The following is a 22,273-nucleotide window of genomic DNA, read 5'->3' on the forward strand; positions in this document are numbered from 1 at the left end:
GTTTCATGGTATAGGTTCAGACTTGCATTAACTAAAATAAGTTGATCCATAAGCTTCTCCAATACTTAATTACTGCTGCAGAAGAAAATGTAAGAGATCAATTATCAACATGATATGTTGGCATAGATCAGTTTGGTCTAGGTTAACCATCAAAGATTTATGCTATCAACATAAGGGTGAAATGACTATTGTGATGGAACAAAAATTTCAGTTCTGTGCAGACAGTGCACCAGGAGCCATCAGAACCACTTACACCCATATATGAGTGTATGGTAAATGGGTAAACTTCATCCACAGAGCTTGGTAATGCAGGCAGTATGGGCTTCAGAAGGCCCAATTCTGTCTTCATCTGTGCATGTTTGCATATCATGTTGAAATGAATGAGAGGCACACAAAAAAGTAATTAGATAAGTAGTGTCTTTTTAGCTGCAATTCAGCAGCTAAGGGAAGGAAAAACCAACATCCTATAACGAGCCATTCCTCTTTGGACAGCTGTGTTAAAGAGCATCCATACCCCATATGGGAGAACAGGGGGTCTGAACCCCAAAGAATAAGTAATTGAATCAACTGATTCTATACAACGTTATTGTACTATGAAAGTGCATTAGTAAGGTTTTTTTATGAAAGATGGTGACCCTCTGGTCATTAATATTATTGTGTGGTGTATGTACAGTTAGTGTGTAAAGAGTTGTGTGTGTGTGCTGGAAATATGTTCCTAAAATATGTTTTTGGGGGCATTCCTGATAAACGTGTTTGTCCTAGCAAAGGTATGTGGTTTTTCCTTGTTACCTGTGTCTTCAGTATAAATTGAGCAAGTTGATGCCAGGCATACGAGTCAGCAGGGAAATGGGAAGTCAGTGGAAAAAGACAAACAACAGAGGAGGAAAAAATTTATCTGGGGCATACATTTCAAAAGAATACATTTCTAAGGTTTACAGGACTTTAAAAACCCCTTAATTATTAATCTCTTAAGGGCTAAAGAGGACAGCACCCTCCAATGCTGTGAATGTTAAATCCTCCTGCCAGAAAGGCTGGAGATGCTTGTAACTTGATGTAAATGAGAAAGCTGTTTAGGCTAAGATTGTAGCTCACTAAAGTTAAGTTTTGGCACTAGAAAGTGTGTTTTGTTTGTAACCATACCTGTTTCTGTTACCTCTGCTTAGAATCACTTGTCTGTGGTCTTGTTGTGAGACAGAGTGGCCTCCCTCCAGACCTGAGGCAGAGGGACCACTAGGCTCTCCCTGCAAGCCCCTAGACCAGGGATCGGCAACCTTTGGCATGCAGCCCATCAGGGAAATCTGCTGGCGAGCCGGGACAGTTTGTTTACCTGCAGAATCCACAGGTTTGGCTGATCGCAGCTCCCACCGGCTGCGGTTCGCCGTTCCAGGCCAATGAGTGCTGCGGGAAGTGGCGCGGACTGAAGTGGCCACCGCTTCCCACAGCCCCCCATTGGCCTGGAGTGGCGAACTGTGGCCAGTGGGAGCTGCGATCGGCCAAACCTGTGGATGCTGCAGATAAACAAACCATCCCAGCCCGCCAGCGGATTTCCCTGATGGGCCACGTGCCAAAGGTTGCCGGTCCCTGCCCTAGACTGTGTTTGCTGTCTGCCTTAGCAGAGAGGCTAGGCTAAAGACTGCTTAAAAGCTTACTGCTTTATGTCACCCAGACTGTAGTTACTGCCTGCCTTAGCCAGAAGGTTCAGGCTAAAGATTGCTTGTTGCCCTGTCCCGCCCAAGGAACCAGAGCCTGGTGTGGTAGGCAGCTGAGACATAATTTAAGCTCCCGCAAAGCTCTGTCTTGCTGAGGGAGGTGGGTAACACAGTGGTTCCCAGTTCTGGGCACCCTGAGGAAAGCTTCACAACAACCAACAGTCCACTGGTCACAGTGGACATAGCTAGGAGCAGACAATGTTGATAGAAATTGACGACTTTCCAGGATAAGAGAGTGTATTGTTGGTAGGGTGGGGATCACCATGTTGCAGTTTACCTGTACGAAATTTACTTGGGAATATAGTTGGTGAGGCAAGATGAGCTGCCAGCCCTTCCATGACTTCCCCAAAGCAGTTTGATTTCACGTACAATGACAGTGAGAGAGTCTGAAGATAGTTTTAGGAGTTTTGGCCCCATTCTAACACCGACTGGCTGAATGGCAGTAGGATGTTGTGTGGCTATAGCAGGGCTCAATCTCTCCTCATGCATGGTTTGTCAATGTCTGGGGAAAAGAACACAGCCTGGAGTGGGCTTCAGATCTCTCCAGTTCAATTGTATTGCTCAAAACAGTGTTCCATTTTATATTCCCAACCAGCTAACCCTAGCTTTTTTTTTAAAGATTTATTTGAAGATGTTCTTAATTAAGTAGAAAACAAAATTGCATACAAGTCATATAAAGACACACAGCTAAACAAATGTCCTGTGGTTTCAGACACTTGCTGGTGTTAAACTGCTTGACGGGAATGGTTACAGAATCACTAAATAGAATTTGTCCTTAGAAATTAAATGGAAAGATCTGATCAAACTAGATAATAGACAGATCCTCATAACATGTATTAATTAAATATTACTGAATTGATGCAAATGGCATAAGGAAATTCAGTCTGATAAAGGGTATCTTACTATGTGTTTGTACAGCCATAGCACAAGAGAACAATTCATGGTTGGGGCCCTTTAGGTGCTCTTGTAGTACAAATAATAAACAGAAGTCCGGTAACCACTGGGGGATGTCTAAGTCAATAGTTCACTCTGACAATTTGCCTGCAGCCACCACCCACAGTGAACTAGATTCTAAATTAAACAGAACATCTTCTAAACAGCTGATAATTACATCAAGAAAAATTGGAATAACATGGCCCCACCTCTCCAAGGTTGTTGTCTTCAGTATTATATATGTACACACCATTACTAACTTCATTATACCCTGTAGAAAAATACCAGAGACTTAAAATGTTTTTCGCTCCTCTATAATATAGCATAATCTTCATCAGAGGGTATTTAAGTGTGTAGGTTGATCATAGCTTGTTATGTAGTCTTTGCTGTTCCTTTGAACATCCATATCCCAGCTTCGTTTTCTGTTAGAATTAGCTCAGGGGGAAAAGAAGAAACATGAGTGTGATTCCACAGCTAACTGCCTCTTTGGAGTCCTTAATCAAGCAAAATTCCTATCCTTAGTCCGAAAATGCTAAAATGCTCTAGGATACTGTTTTTGCTTGGTTTTTATACTGGTATTAATGATTCTAAGATTACATATCCTGTAACACAAGTATGTGCAAGAGTGAGTTTTGTTTTTATAGATCAGTGCAGATTGTTCTCATCTCAAAGATCATTGTCTATGGAAAAGAAATGAAAGTCTTTCTTATTCACATAAAGAAAACTGTTTTCAGGCTATAGGAATATTTGGTGGAGCATTTATTTACCACTTCTCTTACTAAATAGTAATAAATAATGATACATTATCTTTGAAGTACAATCTAGCCACAAATATAAAAATACAGTGCAATGGTAAGGACAAGATGTGAGGCAGATTTGAATTTCTAAATAAAAACAAAAGCTTTCAGAATAAAAGCCACTGAAAGGAAAAGAAATGCAAAAGAAAGCTTGTTGATTGCCCAGTACTGTGTTTGACTTTTGGGATTATGAGAAGATTGCTAATTAGGACAGGTTTATACCAGCCATATTGCAGTGTGCCATATAGAATGATTAATGGAATACACAGCACATTTTTTCATGCATGATGCATTTTAAATATAGATAAACCCCTTTTTTATAAACCACGTTTAAAATAATAATGGTACCACTAATGTGGTGTCACTAAATTGCAACCACACAAGTGAGTGTCAATGTAAATTGTTTGTAAATCAAGCTTTATTTCTTTGAGATTAGTTCTCTGTGTGTGGGCCAAACTGTCTAATGTGTATTCACATATTGCTATTAGGTTAATGGAATGTTTCAGAGACTGCAGCAATAATAAATACAGAGAGAATACTGTAGAGCAGGAAAGTAGGATTTATTAAAACAGTCCCAGTTTCATTTCCAATTCTCCTAAGTAACAGAATGGTGGCCTAGCTCAGAAAAGGAATTTCTCTTTCATGAATAAAAATGATTCCTATGATCAATTGGGGCCTGGGATCAAAGCTGGTATTTAAGATGAGACTTTGTACCCCACTCTCAACTGAGAAAGCTTCTTCTTCTTCGAGTGCTTGCTCATGTTGATTCCAAGTAGGTGTGTGCGTTCCATGTGCACAATCATCGGAAGGTTTTCCCCTAGCAGTACCTGTTGGGTCGACTGTGGAGCCCCCTGGAAGGTTGGAATCTTAGTTGGACTAGGAAGTGGAGTCCTATGTGCCTAGGCAGAGCCAGCACCACTCTTGGCATTACTCTTGGCCCTGCTTGAGAGAGGAGGAAGGACAGCCATTGCCTATGATGCTGGGGCCACCGTAGCAGCAGGCACCAGCTCAATGGCCTACCACCAAGCCCAGGGGCCCAAGTCCAGATTATCAGTTGTATTGGAGGCACGGGACCCTCCATCATTATCATCATCGTCTGTAGCCTGGGAACCTCCACAAGGCCACAGGCTGCAGCAGGAACTGGCACTGAGGCCGGCATGGATCCATCTCACTTCTACCATGCCTGGTCACAAATCATCTCAGACCAATGGGTCTTGAACACAGTAGAATTGGGATAGTCTCTCCATAGACTCATAGACCTAGGGTCAAAAGGGACCATTATGATCATCTAGTCTGACCTTTTGCACAATGCAGGCCACAGAATCTCACCCACCCACTCCTGTAACAAACCCCTAACCTATGTCTGAGTTATTGAAGTCCTCAAATCATAGTTTAAAGACCTCAAGGTGCAGAGAATCCTCCAGCAAGTGACCCGTGCCCCACGCTGCAGAGGAAGGTGAAAAACCTTCAGGACCTCTGCCAATCTTCCCTGGTGGAAAATTCCTTCCCGACCCCAAATATGGCGATCAGTTAAACCCTGAGCATGTGGGCAAGACTCACCAGCCAGCACCCAGGAAAGAATTCTCTGCAGTAACTCAGATCCCACCCCATCTAACATCCCATCACAGACCGTTGGGCATATTTACCTGTTAATAATCAAAGATCAATTAATTGCCAAAATAGTCACACTTATTCCTCCAGTTATAGAGTCCCTTCTGTGGTGGCTCGACCTGCAAGCAGTCTGCATGGGAATACCCTTCTCCAGGCCCCAACCCTCGCTGTCTCTAATCACTGATGCGGCAGCGATGGGATGGTGGGGCGCATCTAGGCAGACTCAGGACTCAAGGTCTCTGGTCCTAGGCAGAACTTTCACTGCACATCAACGTCAGGGAGCTGAGAGCAGTTTGCCTTGCTTGACAGAAGTTTCAAGCCCATCTGGAGGGCAGGTATTGGTATTGACTGACAACACAACAGCGATGTTCTATATAAACAAACAGGGTGGTGCTTGCTCCTCTCCCCTGATCTGGGAAGCCCTCAAGCAGTGGGACTTCTGCATTGCCCCCTCCATACATCTAGAGGCATCATACCTTCAAGGATCTCAGAATGAGCTGGCTGATCATCTCAGCAGGTCCTTTCACAACCATGAATGGTCCCTCCGCCCAGATGTTGTGATCAACCTCTTCCAAAGGGGTGGGGGGGGGCGGGAATTTCCCAGATAGACATGTTCACAACATGGAACAACAGGAAGTGTCACCAGTTCTGTTCCTTCCTGAATCACTGCCCGGGTTCACTTGCAGATGCCTTTCTCCTCCCTTGGAAGGGGCAAGTAGTGTATGCATCCCGCCCTTCCTGCTCATACACAAGGTCCTGCTGAAGGTCAGAAGAGAAGGAGCATCAATAATCTTAATAGCACCAGAGTGGCCACGTCAACACTGGTTCACCATGCTTTTTGACCTTTCAGTGGACATGCCTATAACCCTGCCCCTGGTCCTGGACTTGATCACTCAGGATCATAGCTGCTTCCAGCACCCTAATCTGGAGTCTTGCCACCTCACACCATGGAAGCTCCATGGCTAAGCCGTTCAGAGCTCTCATGCTCAAATTCTGTTAGAGAGGTTCTCCTTGGCAGCAGGAAACCATCCACCAAGGCCACTTTTTTGGCAACGTGGAAGAGATTCTCGATTTGGTCATTACAAAAGGTCACTCTGCCTTACAGACATCGATTCCTCTTATCCTGGACTATCTATTACACCTGAAACAGCAAGGTTTGTAGGTGTCATCAGTAAAGGTGCACCTGGCCACCATCTTAGCTTTCCATCCCGAGTCAGCCAGCCAGTCAGTTTTCGCTATCCCCATGGTTGGCCGATTCCTCAAAGGACTAGATAGACTGTACCCTCAAGTAAGACATCCAATCCCCCCATGGGATCTCAACCTGGTGTTCTCAAGGCTGATGGGCCCTCTTTGAGCCCCTAGCAGCATGCTCTCTCCTCTACCTCTCCTGGAAAGTAACATTTTTGGTGGCTATAATTTCAGTCAGGAGGGTGTCTGAGCTTGAGGCCTTGACTTCTGAGCCCCCCACCGCCATACTGTTTTTTATAAGGAGAAGATACATCTGTGGCCACATCTGGCTTTTCTCCCAAAGGTAGTTTCATAATTCCATGCGAACCAGGACATATTACTTTCAGTATTCTGCCCTAAGCTGCACGCTAGCAACTGGGAATGAATGTTCCACTCCCTGGATGTCAGACGAGCATTGGCTTTTTATATTGAATGAACAAAGCCATTTTGGAAATTGATTCAACTCTTCATTTCAATTGCGGAATGAATGAAGGGACTCCCTGTGTCATCCCAGAGAATCTCCTCCTGGATCATGGCCTGTATTAGGACATGCTATGACCTGGCAAATTTACCTGTTTCTGCGCTGACAGCACACTCCACAAGGGTGCAGGCATCCTTGGCGGTGTTTCTGGCACAAGGCCCCATCCAAGACATCTGTGGGGCAGCAACATGGGCATCAATTCATATGTTTACATCACACTATGCCATTATACAGCAGGCCAGAGATGATGCAGCATTTGGCAGAGTGGTGCTGCTGTCGGCAACGCACTGTACTCCTCCTCCTACTAAGAGATGCTTGGAAATCACCTACTTGGAATCAACATGAGCAAACACTCAAAGAAGAAAAAATGGTTATCTACCTTTTCATAACTTTTGTTCCTTGTGATGTGTTGCTCATGTCCATTCTAAGACCCACCCACCTTCTGTCAGAGTACTCCATCAAGAAAGAATTGAAGAGGTGGTGGGTCAGCAGGGACCTATATACGCCGCAATGAAGGTGTGACTCCAGGGGGCTTCACAGCCAACTCGATGGGTGCCGCTAGGGGAAAAAACTTCTGACGACTGTGCACACGATGCACACGCACCTACTTGGAATGGACATGAGCAACACATCTCAAAGAACAACAGTTACGAGAAGCTAGGTAACCATTTTTTGTACAATCTTTCCTTTATTGAAAATGAGTGTTCATTTCTAGGTACTGGTGGATACTTTGATATCTGATTTACACAATAGACTGTGGTTCAGATATAAACTAGTTGTTAACATGATGAGTCTAGCAATATAAAATACAAAGTTACTTTTCAGGAAACTGTGTCCTTTTTATAGGATTAGCTATATAAAATTGATAATGTTGTTGGTTTAAACATTTACAGTAGGCCTGGATTAGACTTTGCTGATGTTAAGGAAGGCATCTTGTTATGTAAGCATCACTGTTACCATCTGAAAGTGATCTGTCTTCCTAACTTCTCTCTTATTACCCTGTCATTTCTTGGGATATATATGCCTCTAATAAATGTGAAAAAAGACGCACCAAATAAAAATGACAAAATCACTCTATCCCCTGCCCAACACCATTGAACTAGCATTTTGGTAGGCTAAGAGTTCCATCAATTGTATTTGGTCTTGTTTTGATAGATTTAGTTCAGCATGTTGGGCATGAGAAGACTGGGGCAGGAGTAGGGGCAGGGTGGTAGCAAATTTAGAAGGCTTTTTAAAATAATATGCAGAGATTGTTACATGATCTGAAGAGTCATGTGTGCTGAAAGCAGCATGTTTCTATAGTGCCCACAATAGTACTGGGCACTATATTGCTATGGCAATACAGACTATAATTAAAATGAATACAAAAATAAAGTTCTATACTGTGTACATATAAAAGTGTCTAAAGGATAGTTTGGGGAGGGAGGAGAGGAGGAAATAGAAGAAGTGAATGGAGAGATGAAAGAGAAAAAAGGTAAAATGGGAAAGGAATTAATTATAATATGGTGGTACTGGACACTGCGCAAGAGTATGGTGCTGTCAAAGGCGAGCTACTGCACAGTACTAGTCAAAGTTGCTGATAAGTAGCATGTGCAAATCTAGAAGTGGATCTTTTGGACAATGGAGCTGCTGGAATGTCCCTAACTTCGCTTTTTTGATTTTTTTCACAAATTCAATTCTCAAAAACAAATAACCTGGACAATTTTGTTGAAAAAATTCTGAGATTTTTGACTTTTTTTTTTGAAAATTGGAATTTTTTGACAAAAGTTTAAAAAACATGGAAATACTGGTTTTCTTGCTTTCTGTGATATGATCAGTGATGGACTCTGATAGTTGGAGTTCAGAATATCCCTGAAGAGGAAGGACACACAAAATAGTTATAAAAAGCTGCACATAGCAGCTTTGTTTTCTGTCATCATCATGCTCCTTGGAAGTGCCTGTGATACAATTCCACTGAGGTCAACACCATCTGAAGCCATTCCACTATCTTCAGGGAGTTACTTGGGATTTATCCACATATGTCCCATTGGCTTTGAGTGGCTAAACTGATGGCACTCTTGAAAGTCTTGTGTCTCTTTCTCTCTTTTTTCCACAAAGAGCACTGGCAATGACATTTTGGCAACCATCTGAGTGAAATTTCTAATAATAAAGGACTCCAGGCACTTTGGAGGACAGAATTAAAACTTAAAATGACCTTGACAAATTGGAGAATTGTTCTGAAATCAGCCAGATGAAATTCAATAAAAACAAGTTCAAAGTACTACACTTAGGAAGGAAAAATCAACAGCAGAAATACAAAATGAGGAATAACTGTGTAAGCAGTAGTACCACTGTAAAATAATCTGGGGGTTATATTGTGAGGGTTATAGTTCACATATTGAATGAGAGACAACAGTGTGATGCTGTTGCAAAAAAGGCTAATATCATTCTCGGCTGTTTTAACAGAAGTGTCATATGTAAGACATGGGAGGTTGTTGTCTTGTTCTACTCAGCACTGTTGAGGCCTCGGCTGGAGTACTGTGTCCAGTTCTGGGTGCCACACTTTAGGAAAGATGTGAACAAACTGGAGAGAGTCCAGAGGAGAGCAAAAAAATTACAAAAGGTTTAGAAAATCTGACCTATGAGAAAAGATTAAAAAAAACCTGAGCCTGTTTAGTCTTGAGAAAAGAAGCCTGAGGGAAGGACCTCATGTCTTCAGATATGGTAAGTGCTGTTAGAAGTGGACAGCGACCAACTCCATGTTCACCATATCCAGTTGTCACAGAACCTAGCAAAGGCTCTCTGCTGCTATCAGGTAGGGCTGCTGTGAGGGGGATCCAAGTTCAGAATTCCAAAAGTCTGATGCAAAATATCTGAGGATGAGGGCAGGAATGAACAATACCCAAATAATAGTCTTGGAGGATGTCAGAAATTCTCTTAGTCACTGAATTCCAACTGCCATCTGAAGGGAAAGCTAAACCAAAGCCTAGTGAATTCCCAGGAGTTCTTAGCAAACCAGGGTGAAGAGGGCATTCCATGCACAGAGTTGGGGTGAAAAAAATCACAATATGGACCAATTTCAGGTTGCCTCTTTTGTATATGTAAGAAATGAGTTGAATGGAAGGAGAACTGTGGGACACACCTATCAACCAGCAGAGTTCTCATTGCATGTGCTTCCTGATACCAGAAAGTAGGATCTGGGGTGTGGTGCTTTTTAATACATATGCTGCCTGACTTAGCTGTGCAGCTTGCTCATATAGATTGGCTGCCTGTCTCCTTCACTTATATAGTTTAATGGCAATATCAATAAACATATTCTAAAACCATTTTTCATGCTAGAATGGCCTTTGAAGGTATCTAAATGATAGCTTATTAGTTGGTGCTGTTCACGGAACTTCCAGTTTCTCTTGTCTATCTGGACATATATATACCTGGCACCTTGTTTTTGTAGAATCTCCAATATAAACACCTTTGTGTCATCACAAGGGGGCCACTTAGGGATCTGGGGCAAAAATCAGTACTTGGTCCTGCTAGTGAAGGAAGGGACTGGACTCGATGACCTTTCAAGGTCCCTTCCAGTTCTAGGAGATAGGATATCTCCATTATTATTATTATCTTGGGTTGGGGTCTTATTAACAAAGGGGCTGGCTAGTAGCTGGAAATAGGAACATCAAGGAAAACCCAGAGTTCTGTTCACTTGGAAGCAATTCCTGCCCTCTTCTTTGGTGCCTCAGAGGATCCCTTGTCAGTAGAACCGGTGCAGTTCCACACCCCCCCCCCCCCCAAACTAGAGCCAGAGATGTGTTACTGAGTAGATGATATGGCCATGTCTCTCACTGGAGGGAAGGAAAAAAGGGTCCAAGAAGTGCTGCTTCAGCCTTTGAGCTGAAATAGCCTCTGCAGCTGCTTTGTTGATGCTTTGTAGCCTGCTGGGAAGATTAGTTTTCCTCCCATTGCATCTGCCCAGGTACATGAGTTGTGTGTGGAGGATTTGGGAGAGGTTTGTCATTAGTTTCCCATAGCAATAATTGGAGGTACATGTACAATTCCCTGTGTGTCATACTCTCAGCTCAGGTGAAAAAGAATTTTTCCTTGACGTCTTCTTGGTTTGTCTCAAACTAATCATGCAAGGACATTAAAATACCAAGAGAGGTGCTACATAGAGTAAACAGTGTATCATGCAATAACGTACTGTATAAACATCATGCTTTCCTCAGTAATTCATGTATCTGTTTAGCTTCTTGTTTCTTCTACTTTTGTTCCAAAGCCAGAGGTTAAGATTTTGGATGGTTGGGTTTCTCCCCTTCACTGTGTTTTTAGGAGGACGTTGTGTCTGTGGGGATGTGCTAAGAAATGGAACTCCATTTTATCATATACGTGTGTCTAGTGATTTGCTAATGGCCATCTACATGGCCCAAAATGTAGTCTAATACTAGTACTGACTGATGCTAATGCTGATCAGTTTCAGCTTTTTATTTGACAGCTAGACAAGCAATTTTTCAGATATCAAAGAATATTCAAGGGCTGCTATTGTATTGCCTTATTACTTCAAAACTGATGTAAATTTACTTCAAAATTAGTGTTAGATGCAGTCCTCAAACTCTTGACAAGTTGCCCTTGCAGCCCCAAGTAGACAACTCTTTATGGGAAGAGTGAGGGACCATAGTGATCATGTAGGCTGACCTCCTGTATAGCAGAAGCCATAGAACTTGCATGAAAAGTTCTTCTAGCGTATCTTCTAGAAAAATGTCCAATCTTGATTGAAAAATTGCCATTGATGGAGAATGCATTGAAACCCTTGGTTAATTACCCTCAGTGTTAAGGTTTATTTTTTTTTGTATTCCTTATTCCCACTCTCAATGTGTCTAGTTTCATCTTCCATCCATTAATCATGTTATACCTTTCTCTGCTAGCCTGAAGAGCCCACTATTAAATATTTATTCCCATGTAGGTACTTAAAGGATATAATCAAATCACCCCGTAACTTTCTTTTTGATAATTTAAATAGATTTTGCTCCTTGAGTCTACCACTATGCGGCAAGTTTTCAAATCCTTTAATCATTATCGAGGCTCTGAACCCTCTCCTATTTCTCAACAGCCTTCTTGAATTGTGGACATCAGAACTGGACAGCAGCAGTGGCACCAGTGTCAACTACAGAAGTAAAATAATCTCTCTATTCCTACTCAAGAGTTTCCTTTTTATGCATCCAAGGATTACATTAGTCTTTTTAGTCATTGCATCACACTGGGAGTTCATGCTGAGCTGATTTATCCACTCTGACCCCCAAATCTCTTTTGGAGTTACTGCTTCCCAAGATAATCCCCCCAACCTGTAAGTATGGCCTGCATTTTGTTCCTAGATGTATATATTCACATTTAGCCATATAAAACACACACTGTTTGCTTGCATCCAGCTTACCAAGCGATCCAGATCATTCTGTGTCAGTGACCTCTTCTCCATTATTTATCACTCCCCCAATCTTTCTGTGATCTGCAAACTTATTGTGTTATGTTACACAGAAATGACACTATCTTTTCCATAGACTACAGTCCATAGTGGTGCACCAAACAGAATAAGTATAAGGAAGAATTCTGATCATTTGGAGGCCTTTTTCTCATTTTTGTGAGCCAAAGCAGCACTGTAGGCATTGGATTTGCAGGATTGAGGGCAGTAGTTTTGAAGCTGAAATACATCTTCCTCTTCTAGACTATTCCCATGCACCGCATCATCAGTTACTCTTCCAAAGCAGTAAGTCATCCTCAGAGTATTTTTTGTTTGTTTGTTTGCTAGTGATAGACTTCATGTTGGCAGATTTGTCTGTTTGGTTAGAATAGAGGTCTGGGAATTTGAACTCTTGGGATCTGTTCCCAGATCTGCCATTAACCAAGCATCCCAATTACTATGTGGCTCAGTTTACCCTTCTGTAGAATTTCCAGACTCTGCCATGGCTTACCAAGGGCTATTGCAAGCATTAGTGTTCATAAAGTGACTTGAAATCCTTGAATGAAAGGTACCATTTAATTTTAAACATAATTCTGATAGCTGTGGGTGAAAAATACAATTCCCCTGGGCTTCCCTATCTGGTTTAATACTGCATATATGTGAAGAATGCTCCGGGAAAAATATTTTTGGTGACTAAGCTTCAAAAGTAACTGATTCATTCATACAAAAAAATGTCAGGCAATTACTGTACATGAGTCATTAGCAAATCCTGCTGTTTGCTGCTTGATTGCTTGTCTTAGTGAAATGTTGTTAATACAGCAGTGGATGGAAAGAGTTGATAATGAGGTAATGTTTGTGTATTTTTGTGACACTTATGCCAAAATGATCATTTAGCATATTATTATTTTAAAATAAATAGTGTGTGGATTGAAACAACCATGGAACAAAATGATATGTTAACATGTGCTGATAGCTGATAATTATTCATCAGCTATTTGTTTGTATTTAATGCAGGAACAATTCTATATTATCCTCTTGGTCCAAAAAGTAAAGCCTGCCAAGGGTAATATGATAGAAGCCACTGAACTGAATGGGCTCTTGGGTCAGGTGGAGAATGTTTTCCTCAGCTGAAATTACAATATTAAAATATCCTTATTACAAGGACTTGTATATGTTCCCATTTCAGGATGGTTAATGCCTAGTAGCAACAGGTTCTGCTTAGCAATTCATTTATCTGTAATAGTAATAAACAATTGTATAAAACCTTTGGTAATATGAAGGATCTATAGAATCATTTTTGTTATTATTTAAAGTCTCTATGAAGGGTATAATGGGAGAAAAATTCAAAAGCAGCAAGTAATGTTGAGCACACAGTCTCTCACACCTACATTTTTTTACAGACTTGAATCTTGGGTGTGCAAAACTAGGGAAATACCTGACCAATCAAATTACTTGTGCAAACCCCAGCCATGAATTTGCAGAAACATGCAATAAGGCACAAGTATGTAGAATTTTATGTGCCACTTGGAGCCCATTTTGAAAATGTTTCTCAGTGATGATGAATGGCTTTTTCAAATAAACAACGGTAAAGGATTGCATCTATTACAGTGGTTCTCAAACTTTCATACTGGTGACCCCTTTCACATAACAAGCCTCTGAGTGCGACCCCCATTATAAATTAAAAACACTTGTTTATATATTTAACACCATTATAAATGCTGGAGGCAAAGCAGGGTTTGGGGTGGAGGCTGACACCTTGCGACCCCCCCAACATGTAATAAACTCGCAACCCCCGAGGGGTCTTGACCCCCAGTTTGAGAACCCCTGATCTATTATGTAGATTGTGGCAGTGTTCAAATTCGTAGGTGCTTTGCAAAAACTGAGGAAGACACAGTCCCTGTCCCTTTTTTAGATCATCTAAATAGACAGATGGGAAACAGTAGTTCACTGCTCATGTCAGAGGTGTTTGGGGCATAGTGGAAGCCTTTCCTACTTCTTAACTCATGCTGCCCACTCAACCTTGGTCTAAACTACAAGTTTAGGTCGAATTTAGCAGCGTTAGATCGATTTTTACCCTGCACCCATCCACACGACGCAGCCATTTCTGTCAACTTAAAGTGCTCTTAAAATTGATTTTGGTACTCCTACCCGACAAGGGGATTAGCGCTGAAATCGACCTTTCTGGATCAAATTTGGGGTAGTGTGGACACAATGAGATGGTATTGGCCTCTGGGAGCTATCTCAGAGTGCTCCATTGTGACCGCTCTGGACAGCACTCTCAACTCCAATGCACTGGCTAGGTAGACAGGAAAAGCCCTGTGAACTTTTGAATTTTATTTCTTGTTTGCCCAGCGTGGAGAGCTGTTCAGCACAGGTGACCATGCAGAGCTCATCAGCATAGGTGACCATGGAGTCCCAGAATCGCAAAAGAGCTCCAGCATGGACCAAATGGGAGGTACTGGATCTGATCGCTGTATGGGAAGACGAATCCGTGCTATCAGAACTCTGTTCTAAAAGACACACACTAATGACAATATCAAGTTGTTTTTTTAGAAATCAATTTTCTATTAAATTGAACTAATTTCGTAGTGTAGACATACCCTCAATCTCTGGGCTCCCAAGACTGGTTTCACCTCTGGTAGAGGGGAGGGGAGTCCTGATATCCCCTTGTACCTTTGCTGCTACTGCTACCTGGGAATCCACACCCCTCATCATAATGGCTGCTTTGACAGTTGCAAACTCATCTGCCAGTTTCCCTGGGACAGCTCCACCCCCCAGCCTCAGATTAAATAAAGTCTAAACTCAGGACTGAAAACCATCTGAGCCCAGATTAAATAAAGTGGTTTTAATATTCCTCTAAAAAGATTTCTCTCATTGGCAGTGAACTGTGGAATCTATCTTCCAAGCCTGGAAATCTCAAAATTCTTAAGGACCAGCCTTTCAAATGCAATGAGTTAGAACTGGCTCCTTTTCTTTCTTCTGCTGTCTCAGGTTCAGTTTTCCCTGTGCCTGACAAAGTCCAGCTGCACATGGCTATATTTCCTACTACTAGCTGAGGCAATAAATAGGCTCAATGTGGGGAGTCACTGGGTTCTCACCAAACCATGTAAAGGAGTTCTGTTTTCTTTCTTACACCCATTAATGGATCACATTATTTGCCCTTCATCCAAGACATTCTCATCTTTCCCAATCTCTTCCAGATACAGGACAAGGAAAGGCAGCTTTTAGAATCATAGAATATCAGGGCTGAAAGGGACCTGAGGAGATCATCTAGCAGGACCAATCCCCAGGCAGATTTTTGCCCCAAATGGCCCCTGCAAAGATTGAACTGACAATCCTGGGTTTAACAGGCCAATGCTCAAACCATTGAGCTATCCCTCCCTCCTTTTGCCAGGCCCAGGCTTTTAATGATAGCTCTTGAGTGGGTGTGGGGTTGCTATTGTAACAGAATCAGCCCCAGGGTTTTTAAGCTGTATTCTCAGCCCATGCTGGGCCAGAGAATGAGACAGTAAAATGTAAGGTTCTAGTCCAACTTCTGTTGAAGTCAATGAGACGCTTTCCATTGACTGCAGTGAGAGTAGGATTGGGCACAAAGGGGCATAGCCTCAGCTGGTTTGAAATGTCATAACTCAGTTGAACTTAATAGAATTATGATGATTGAATCAGCTGAGTCTTTGCCCTGAAATTGGTGCACTTCCCCAGGAGCACATAGCTCTATGTCACAGCCAGCAGGGTGATCTGTTAACTGGTTTTCAGCTATTATAATGAAACAAATTCTGACATGCTGAATGGCTAATCATGCAAAAGTACCAATGAGAGGAAACTAATGGGTTAGGGCTGATCTTCTTGAAAAAGTTACATTAGCGTAGCCTCACATCTCAGGGGTGCAAAAAATTCACATTCACATAGTTAAACTGACCTAACCACCCATGAGAAATCTCTCAACCTAGCTACCACCTCTCGGGGAGGTGAATTACCTACTCCAGAGACGGGAGAGGTTCTCTCGTCGATCTAAATGTCTACACTGAAGCACTACAGTGACACAGCTGCAATTGTGTCACTGTAGTGTTTAAGTGTAGACATAGTGTGACAGGTTGGATCACAGAATCTCTCTTGGGAACTGCCAACTGATGTACCAGGACTACTACTGCCCCTGCTTTCCCTACAGCACCCTGTCTTGTTGAGCCAGACATGCCAGTCAGCGCCAACATAGACCCAGGGTCTGAACTATCCAAAGTCAATTGTCCTGGTTAATGGGAGCCATCAAGATTCCAAGCCACCATTAATGGCCCACACTTTGCATAATTACAATAGGCCTTCAGAGTTATATTTTATATTTCTAGTTTCAGATACAAGAGTGATACATTTATACAAATAGACGATCACACTCAGTAGATTATAAGCTTTGTAATGATACCTTACAAGAGATCTTTTGCATGAAGCATATTCCAGTTACATTATATTCAGACTCATTAGCATATTTTCATAAACTCATATAGAGTGCAACATCACACATAGCCTTACAGATGTACATTTATATACAGCATCTTCAACTACCATGATAAATAGTTCACTGTATTAGCCAGAAAATTCAAAGACTTTATTTTTAAAATTATGGATTGTTTGGGGGAAATCTTCATTTCAGACACAAAACAGACTTAAAACCAATTATTATTATATTCACCAGTAAGATGATAAATAAGCAGAGAGATAGAAACTCCATCCAACAGAAATTCTGAGAGGAAAGCAGCAACTCAACCCACAACCAGCAGATGCCAAAACCCACCAGCTTTTACTAAGCCTCTACTAAGTACATTTTGAAAAGGGAAAAAATACTGTATTATTCTGAATGGCCATTTTCAATATAATAAAAATATTGTGCGTTTTCATATTGCTATGCAAGGGTCTCAAAGAGCCGTACATATATTAATATCCATGTCTAGCAGGGAAGTGGTGTTCTCATGTTACATAGGGGAGAAATGAATTGAAGAGAAGTTAGGCAGCTTGCTCTGCATCACAGAGTATATATCCATGGCATATCCAACCACTGAATCCAAGTCTCCTGACTCGTAGCTCTGTGCTTTAGCCCTAAGCCTCTCCTTCACCTCAGTAACAGCTGAAAAGGCCAGCCAGAGCTATTTGAGTTGCAGATGCTTTGCCTTTATCTTCATTTGTAAAGTAAATCTTATTAAAGGTCTTCCAAGAGGATTCTGGTAATTGCCCTATCTACGGAAAGGAATAACTAGTTCTGAGCTGTTAAGTCTAAACTAATAGTTTTCTTCATAGGAAAGCTAGGTTAGCAGAACTGTCAAGTCAATTAAATAGAGCTGCAATTAAATATTGAACTGTATCAGAAGTGACTGAAAAACACTTGGTCTGACTCATGGGAACTCTGACCTTCTTCTCTGGAATGCTAGTCATGCAAGATAATCTGGTTGGGGTCAACACACCAGACTTTTCTGACTAGTTTTGCATTTGTAACTCCCTCCTCTGAAATGCATTTGCCCCCCGTCTCCTCCTCAGTTGCTTCCTTTGGGGCATGACTACTCTCTTTAGTCTCTTTCGTAGTAAGGCTCTTTAGGTCATGACTAGTCTTTTTAGTAGTAGGTCAGCCAAGCATTTAATTGTACTTCAAGAACTCCAAGTGGGTGAGCACTGCGCTAAAAACAACAACAAAATAAACAAAAAACTAAGCATTTACCATATATGTTAACCAAAAATCAGCATTACTTAGGGCAGTGCAGAAGAGGAGACTTAGGAAGTTCTCACAAAATCTGTTGTGATTGTTAATAGGCATACTCACAACTTTTGAACTACCAAAACTATTAGATTCATATATATTTTAAATTGTTTACATGCGACAGCAAAAATGCAGAGTAATTTTTCAGTGGTAGTAAAACCACCTCTAAACAATAGATATAAGCTGTTAAAGTCAGAGAGAAGTTACTTTACATACATTAATTTAAAGTAAAGGTGCATATGTCACAAATCGAAGCAGTTACTAAACATGAAAGGTATTTTTGCCCTATCCTTGCAGACGGCAACAGACTAGTTTGTCCTTTTTTTGCAATTCCAAGGACAGTTATGCTTTCACGTAAGAAGAATCAAGGTTACAGGGCTTCTGTTGAAGTGGTTGTCAACTCAACCCAGTTTCTTTAATTGCCAGTGCAGTCTAACAGTGCAGCCTGCAGCAGTTGCACCGCTACAGCTCTGTTTATTGATCCCTGTGATTCAGTGTTTTTGCTCACAGGCATAAGTCAGCACGTTTAACAGATCAGCACCATGGTTCATGATCAATCATTATTTCTCCCTCCTGATCCATTTTAATTGTGATATCAAAGATGGGGTAATCCTTACTTAGGTTAGAAGATATATTTAAAGCCAGGGCAAAATTATATTATAAAAGCAGCAAGACTCTGATATGCAAATCTAAACCTAAGATCTGACCTGAAATTAAGCGGACAGAGATGCTGAGCTTAGTTTAAGCTTTTACAGCAAGCAATTCAGTAAATACTTCACCTTTCACTTAGAAACATTTGAAATCTGGAAGGCAACTGTCTTTCGAGGACAATGGAACTCTAGGAAAATTATTAAGCAGAGACTCAAACTCTTTGTTTTGACATCAGGAGTGACCCAGCATGCTAATGGATTCTGGAATACGTAAGTGTAGATCTGATTTGAACTTCAGCTTTTTTATTTTTAAAGTCCTTCTAGTATTCAACTGGAATTGAAGATTAAAGACAATGAACATGTCATCACAAAACTGTGATACATCTTTTGAGAGACATAACAGAACTGAATATGGTAAAGACCAATTTAGCCATCTTGTCAAAATGCCTGCTACTATAGGCATTGCCCTACAGTATGTTTCTAGAGCTTTGTCCAGTCGAGCTTTAAATATTCAAGGCCGTGGAGCTTCCATGGCTTCACATGGGAGACTACTCCACAGCCCACAAGGTCTTGCTCTCAAATATTCCCTAAGAGGCTTGGAAATCTCTGAGGATCCTTTCGTGAAGATGGACAGAAACACACACACTCTTGTCAGAGAAGTGAGATTTGTGCCCCCTAAAGAAAAGAATCTAACCCCAAATTTGACAAATATCCTGGGAAACTCATGGATGTCCTACACCTCAACACCAGCCGTAGCTCCCTGGCAGCAAATTTCCTAGGGCCTCCCCTCCTCCTTAAAGGGAGGCCCACAGAAAAGACAATACAGTCCCAAGCAAGAATGTCTTTCCTGACTAATTTCTATGTGTCTGGAAGTAATTTCCTTGTGGCTAGAAATGGGGCAATGTGTGACTCTCCCTCTCTCACACCTCACTGCCCAGTCTTCAACCTCATCCACAGAACTGAACCACAGACCTCACAAGGAGGCCTTCGCAGCGGTTGGGTATAGTACTGCTGAGCCCCCTTTCCATGCAGAGGGAGGGGGAAGAGATTCATAGGTGGGGATGGTCTGCTTCATGCATGGATCTAAGGACAACAATCTGACCCTTGATTAGGCTATTAAAGATGTCCCATCTTAATCCTATCACTTCTACTACATCTAATACCTGAGCAAGTCAAAACACTCAAATAGCCTTTCGGTTTGGCAGACACAGATTTTTTTTTTCTATATGTTTTTGTGAAGCAGAGGCTCACATGTCTCAATTTCATTAACTTCTTTGTTTTCTCAAGAGCTGTTTCCTTCTCAACTGCCGATTTTTCAGGAATGGATAATTCTGCATTTAACTGAAATTGCAACACCCACCTCTGGCTATACAAAGAAGCATTACCATACACAAATCAGGTAATATATCTAACTACCCAACTGGCATGCACAAATGGGCACTAATGCAAAATCCAGACACACAAATTTAATGAGTTTGAGCCTGGGAATCAGTGGCAGAGTGTCTTCATTAAGATGGGGGTGAGGGAGAATGGAAATGGAGAAGAGGGAATTAAAAAAAATTAGGAAGAAAGTGTTAGCACATAAGGCTGGAGAGGCAGAGAATAACAGAAGGGAAGCAAAATGCAGATTCAGTGGAATGGGAACACACATCAGGTGTTTGGACAGTATACAGGCAATATTAGATGATTTTGTAGCAGGCCAACAGGAAAATGAGGTCACGCTGCAGACAGATGGAACGTAATGGGCAAGGTTAGAGGCCCTGAAAAATTAAGATGTACAAAAAAGATAGGAGATTAGTGGTGGGATTGACATTGAACTGCAGAGACAATGAAGATGAGTGAATAGAAAAGTAGGATGAGGAAGATGAGATGGAAGTCTACTCTCTAAAGAAAATTATTCTGATTTTAGATAACTTTTTAATAGCCAAAATCCTTTGAGACTTTCCTACCTGTAGAGGGAGCCCAAACCCTAACACTGGATGAATGTGGGGAAATTTTGGGACTGACATAACCTGCGTTGTCCAATCCCAATTCTATAAGATGTAGCCAGGCCAGGACCAGACACCTTTCACTTTGAGAATGTTCAGATTCTGCTTTACTAATAACTCGTTTAGGTGTGCTCCAAATCCCCAGAAATAAACAGGTCTGGTATCCAGGATCCATATTCTGATCCCTGACTTGTACTTCAGGACTGTCTCTGCTCCTCACCTTAAAAGAGAGGGGATAGCCACATCCTATATATTTTAGAAGTCATTGGGTTTGACAGCTTCTGGATGACTGAGCTGTTCTCTTCCCCCCCACTCCCTCTTTCTGTGCGGAATGAGCTACAGGGCTCCATTCACTCTCTATCTCCTGAAGTTTTCTGCTCTCTCTCCCACGTTGGAGGGGAGAATTTATGTGCCCCTCTTCCTCATATCCCCCCACCATACAATCCTATTCCCCGCTCCCCCAATCTGTGCCTATTGCTATATCTGTCTCTATCTCCTGCATGTTGTCCGTCCTTCCTCCCATTTGTGCCCCCTGTTTTCCCTTACTTTGCCTATCTCATATTTGTCCCCCGTTTCCTTTTCTGAGTCGTTCTCTGTGTTCTCTCTGTTTTGGCCTCCTTGTGTGTGCCTGTGCCCTTTCTGTGTCTCCTTCCTTCCTTCCCTTCACTACAGCGTACGCAAAAGGGAGATGATGCTTTCATGGCCCTGAGCAGCAGTGAAGTTAAGGCTGAGAGCTGAATGCTCCTCTGGTACCTGCTTGAGCCTTTGCTAGTTGATGTCTAAGTGCCCAGAGCTGCTGAGGTGGAAGGAACACTGATGCAGGATGCTTTGCTGCAATCTGCACATCACCTTCTAGTGGCAGGGAAATATACTTACTTGCTGTGGCAGCTGCCTGGAATTGGACTGGGACTGAAGAGATTCAGGAGTGTATTTGAAAACTATGGGCAGTCCAGGCCAAAATGAAACAGCTGGCAAGAATGTTCTGTAATTGCATGGACGCAGGTGTGTTTTGTTTTAATGAAGGCTAGCCTCTCAGCACTTGCCTGTGGAGAGGCAAGTTTGTAAAAACACAAACAAGCACAACCCCTACCTCCACATACACAAATATCCATGAATCAATCTATCAAATGCATTTGAATAATAAATAACTAGAAGTAAATAGCGATCTACTTAGAGAATGTCTGGCAGCAGAAAGAGGCTGAATTCATTAAGAAAATGATTTGCTGTGACTTATTCATGCAGCAATACATGCTCTGTGGGAATTCCTATGCAGTAATACTGGAAAAGGAGGGCCAGAGAACATAATGCGATGCAATACCCCTGACTTTCATCAGAAGGACTATTCCTGTGTGATGGTGGGAAGATTATTTGGGCATAGCTGAAAAAATTTGGAGTGACAGCTATTAAAGAAGCAAAATTTCCAAATGTGTGTTTAGGAAAATAACTGATTTTATTAAGAGGAAGAGATGAATTTAAATGAAACTGCACAAGCAGGCTGGAGAGGGAAATTTCTAGTTTCTTCTGGTTCCATAAAAGCTCCATCTATTAAAACTACTGTATCTGTCTGTTAAAGCAATATATCATCAGAAGAAACTCATGATGGATCATCAAACCCTGTAGACTTGATCCTATTGCCTAGCTGCTGGTGGAAGCTGTGGTTCTAGCTTTATGCAAATTACAGTTTTTATGGGTGTTACGTAGATGGTATCTCCTGG

The 22,273-nt window shown here is 41.8% G+C and overlaps 1 protein-coding gene across 1 annotated transcript in view; it reads left to right on the forward strand.

Annotated features, from left to right (window-relative positions):
* Positions 1 to 22,273, forward strand: part of C7H10orf90 (chromosome 7 C10orf90 homolog) — a 169,161-nt gene that overhangs the window by 32,084 nt on the left and 114,804 nt on the right. Inside the window, exons 2-3 of the mRNA XM_045023697.1 lie at positions 11,836 to 12,069; positions 19,858 to 19,969. The gene's annotated coding sequence lies outside the window, so the exon portion shown is untranslated. The remainder of the gene's footprint in view (positions 1 to 11,835; positions 12,070 to 19,857; positions 19,970 to 22,273) is intronic.

The sequence above is a fragment of the Mauremys mutica genome, chromosome 7 (assembly GCF_020497125.1).
Source record: "Mauremys mutica isolate MM-2020 ecotype Southern chromosome 7, ASM2049712v1, whole genome shotgun sequence".
NCBI classification, from domain to species: Eukaryota; Metazoa; Chordata; order Testudines; family Geoemydidae; genus Mauremys; species Mauremys mutica.